We start from the raw sequence: 4,999 nt of genomic DNA on the forward strand, positions 1-4,999 counted from the left end.
CTGGTCAGGATGCAGTGGATGGCCAGCAGTGTCCTACGTGTCTCACTGTGCCCGCTCCATAACGCTTTGCTGGGTCCGCCGTCTTGTCCGTTTGAATCAGTTGGTTTCTTCCGCACAGGACCAGGACCAGTACTGACTTGGGCTGGCTTGCCCACCCAGTGCCACCCAGTGGCTAAATAGGCAATCGAGGTGAAGTTCCTTGCCCAAGGAACTACATCGTATCTAGGTTCGATTTACCTGAAATTATTTAAATCAGCGCGCGTGCGCACATACGTGTGTGCATGGATGCACCCACGCACTCGCATGCGTGTGTGTGTTTGTGTGTATGTGTGTGTGTGTGTGTGTGTGTGTGTGTGGGTTGTGTGTGTGTGTGGTTGTGTGTGTGTGTGTATTTATATTTTGTATTATATTATATATAATATATATATATATATATATATAAATATTATAAATAATATAATACAGTATCACGAACTACAACAACTACTAAAAAATAGAGTTAGAAAAGCAAGGGAAAAGGTTGTTTGTTTTTTAATCCCGGGACAGTTAAAATAAAGGAAGGGTTGTGGAAAATGTGAAAGATTTCCCTTCGGAGCTGTTTTAACTAATACATATGATGATTCCCCCCGGGATAAAAGAATTTACCTTTGCCAAAAACGCCACATTTCTCCAAATAACACTGGAAAGACCGAAGCATTACCTTACAGACAAAGCTGGGGTTTATTGAATCTTTATTTTTCCCAATTGCACAATGGTTCATGTTGGGTGCTGAAGAAGAAGACAAGAAAAAAAAATCATTGTTTTAAAAGGGGTTTTTACAGACGAGTACTCGTATTAACTGGACAAGAAAAAAACAAATGTGAAGTGCTGAGAAAAAAAAAATTTAAAGACCGGTCTTTTGGGGCATCTTGAAAAAAGGGAAAATTAAAAGTTTTTTTGGTCATGCGTGAGAAGAAAAAAAATATTGAGAAAAACTGTGACGGGGATGGTGATAGGAAAACGGGGAAAGAGGCAAACCGAAGACAAGACACACACAACACACACTCCACACGCACACACACACACAACACACACACACAACACACACACACAATATCTCACACACACACACACACACGCTCGACACACAAAACCCCCAACACACAATATATAATAATTATTTTATATAATTTTATATTACCACACACAACAATGTTATATATTATGTATATGTATGTAAATATAATATATATATAATAAAAATATATAATATATATATATATATATTTTATATATATATATATTATAATTGTATATGTAATTATATTTATATGTAATATATATATAAATATTTATATATATATATATATATAAACATATAAAATTTTAAATATATATGCACGCAGCAGCATGCACGCATGCCACACACACACACACACACACACCCCACACCACACACACACACACACACACACCACACACCACACACACACACACACACACCATATATTATATTATATATATTATATAATAATATAATTTAAAATTATATAATATACACACACAACATATTTTTATAATATGTATATGTATTAAATATCTAATATATATATATATATATATAATATATATATATATTAATATATATTATAATATTTTTATATAAATATTATATTTTAAAATATATATGCATATGTATTTATTTATATATAATATTTTATAATAATATATATATATATATATTATATATTATATATAGTATTATTACCACCCACACAACACATGCACGCATGCACACCCCAAAACAACACAAAAACCAACACCACACACACACACACACCACACACACACACAACACACACACACACACCCCACACACACACACAAATTATATATCTACAATATATCTCACACCTATAAAATTTTATAATATATAATATATATATATATATTAATATAATATATATAAAATATATATATACATATATTAAATATATATAAAATATATGGGGGGGTGCTTCCGGCATGGTGATGTAAAGCGATGGTGTGGTAGCCTAGATAGTGTTAATGCTTGCTGCCTTCTCGTTGCAGCCCACCCCTGGCAGCCCAGTGCCGAAAAAGGGAGCGGGCTTCTGCATAAGTCTCCCCTGCCAGGTCACACCCTCCCCAATCATTAAGATTTCTGCATTTTTCTCCTCGTGGCCACCCTGGGTAACTGGGTACCTTCCCGGTCCCAGCAAATCTGTGGGGATCTGGAGCGCAGGAGGCCCCCAAGGTACGGAGTTAGGCCCACCGGCGTGTGGACACCTCTGGCTTCGTACCAACCCTCCCCCCCTAGCCCCCGGGGGAAAATGGGGGCGGCTCGGGGGAGGTGGGCCCTTTGCCAGTCCTCCCCCCCCCAGAATACCCTCTGGCAACGTCTTTTTTAAATGGAAATGCTGGGGGGGGGGGTTTTGTCCCCCCCACCCAGCAAGAAAGGGGGCTGGGGGGTCCCGCTGGAGGGAAAATTCGGGGTGCGGGATTGGAGCGAGAGTTATCGTCCGCCGGGGCCCCCGGCAGGCCCCAAACCCACCATGAAGTTTGGGGGGGAAAGCCCTGGGGAAAACCCCACAGGTGGATGGGCGGTCCCCACAGCCGCCGACCCCCTTTATCTGGGGCGTGTTGGGGGTGGGGCCCAGAGGTGGGTGCCCCCGGAGTGCCCACCAGGCAAAACCTCAGGGGCTTTGGGTGGGCGCTTGGAACATGGGGTCCCTTGCGGCAGGATGAGCGGTTACCTTGCTAGCGGGGAATTGAAGCGCTGGGATTTAGGTGGTGCCCTCTAGAGGTGAGAAGACCTGGTAGCGGCACATCAGTGTGGGGGGTTTACACCACTACGGGTCGGCCCGCGCGAGGGTCACCACCTCAGTGGTAGCCATAGAAATCCCCAGTCGACTTCAGCCTGGGGTAGTCGAGGGTAAACACCGGTTGATGAGCGTATCATGGCTTTGGACTAAGCATCTTTTGGTTTCATGTCTCTTTTTGCTGTATACGCTCCTCCCCGGGTACTAAAACCGTTTGTAAAAGGGGCGTTCTCGCCAAACTCGCTCTGTGGCGACGATTGTCCCGGCGGACATTGATTGTTCTGGGGACTCAATGCGGTATCCGGCTGCGACCCGAGCTGGTAGAGATGTTGTGGGCCCCCCCATGGTCGGGAGTACCCCAGCAGCGAGAATAGCCCCCCTCTCCGGGACTTTGGCTAGGTCCCAGAAAATGAGGATCTCTGGCTCCTGGTACCAGCGCCCCAAAATGCATCGCTGGATTTGGTACAGCGATACGGGTACAGGGGCCAAAGGAGATCGACCAATCCTTTTTTTGAGACGCGATGGAGGATCCCCAGAACTGCAGGGTTTACCGAGGCGGGTTCGTGGCCCGACCATGGCTTTGTGGCTACCCTGGGGGCCCCTTTTAAAATCCCCGTCCCTCCGTGGCCACCCTAAGGTTTTTTCATTTGGACAGATAAGGGAGGAGGAGTGTCCCCGGGTTGCCCGGAGTCTCTGACCGATTTCAGAAACCGAACCTGACGGATCCAGTTGCTCGGGGGGAGTCCTTAAAAGCGCGAAAACCTCAAGCAGCTCAGGAGCCCATTGGCGTCCCCAAGGCCAAGGCAGAATACCATCTCCCTGGAGACTTTAGGGGCCACTAAGCGTGTCGAAGGGCTCGGCAAAAGGGGAATCAAGTTTTTGCGCGTTCCATGGGGTAGGGCTCGACACTGTGGAAGGACAAGGAACAGTTCATCGGGAATCTTGCGGGGAGGGAAAGGCCCATTTTTGGTAAATGCCCTTCGCCCTGCCTACCAACCCCTGAGAAAACTGAACCTAACCCCCTCACAGATGCTGCAGTCCGACAGCGGATGGAGGAACTCAGATCATTTTGGGGTTGTGAACGTTGGGTGAGATTTTAACAGTTGTCCCAGGTGGATCCTCCAACAGTTAGTTGGATAAAGCGATGTCTCGGGCCCCTGTGCCGGCCCCCACCCACAGCGGGGAAACCCTCCTACCTAAAAAGGGGTTGGCGGGGCGATTTCCAAGTTGAGATTTAAATTTCAGGCATATGTGATATCCCTCTGAAACTGCAAAAGGTGGGGGTGAACTATGGCTCGGGCCTCATACGTCCTTACTGCCTTTTGGCATTTGGTACCTTCCCCCCTACCTGCTGAGGGGCGTCTCCCTTTTGGGAAAGGGGAAAGGGGATCGATGGGATGAGCAACTCCCCGTGGCATTACACTGTCAGCATCCGGAAAGGTTCTCCTAAACATTCTTCTAAAAACGGATCCCGCAACCCCCCACTGAGGCACCAGAACCGGGAGCAGTCTGGTTTACCCCTGCAAGTCACAATAGCCCGATCCTAGCGCTTCGGAAATTGTGGAACGCCGTGTGAGTTTTGGTCGTGGGTTGTTGCAGCCTACATCGACCCAAGAAGGCGTTTGCCCTCGGTGCATGGGGAATCGCTATGGAGATCCTGAGGCTCGGGGGAATTTCCCGACACAGATTTTTGGCCTGTAGCAAGCTCTTACTGGTACTGAAAGTGCGGTAAAGTGTGGTGGGGGTATGCGAACTTCCCCTGTTAATTCAGGGGTGAGGCAAGCTGTGTCCTTTTCACCCACACTTTTCAACACTTGTATGGACTGGATAATGGGCAGAGCTACTAGCCAAAGTCATGCGGAGCAAACTAGGCAAAATTAAAGGGCTCGGACCTTATTGCCGCATGTTGCATCCTATTGAGTCCTTGGAGTCACTTGTGGCGGCTCTGATGCATTTTCAAGAGGCGAAGCCCTAGGGTTTGAGGGCTCCCTGGACCAAGACCAAGATTCGGACTTTGGGGGCCCGTTAGGGGAAACCCCTTTAGTCGATCCATGCTTGCGGCGAGGCGTTGAAGTCACAGAAAAATTTTAAAATACCGGTAGGTAGTCCCCTATTTTCCCGGGTGTCAGACCGGAAGTCAGTAGCGATTGGGCTGGCAACGGACCTAACTGATCAAAAAA

The sequence above is a fragment of the Penaeus monodon genome, chromosome 41, assembly GCF_015228065.2.
Source record: "Penaeus monodon isolate SGIC_2016 chromosome 41, NSTDA_Pmon_1, whole genome shotgun sequence".
Taxonomy (NCBI): domain Eukaryota; kingdom Metazoa; phylum Arthropoda; class Malacostraca; order Decapoda; family Penaeidae; genus Penaeus; species Penaeus monodon.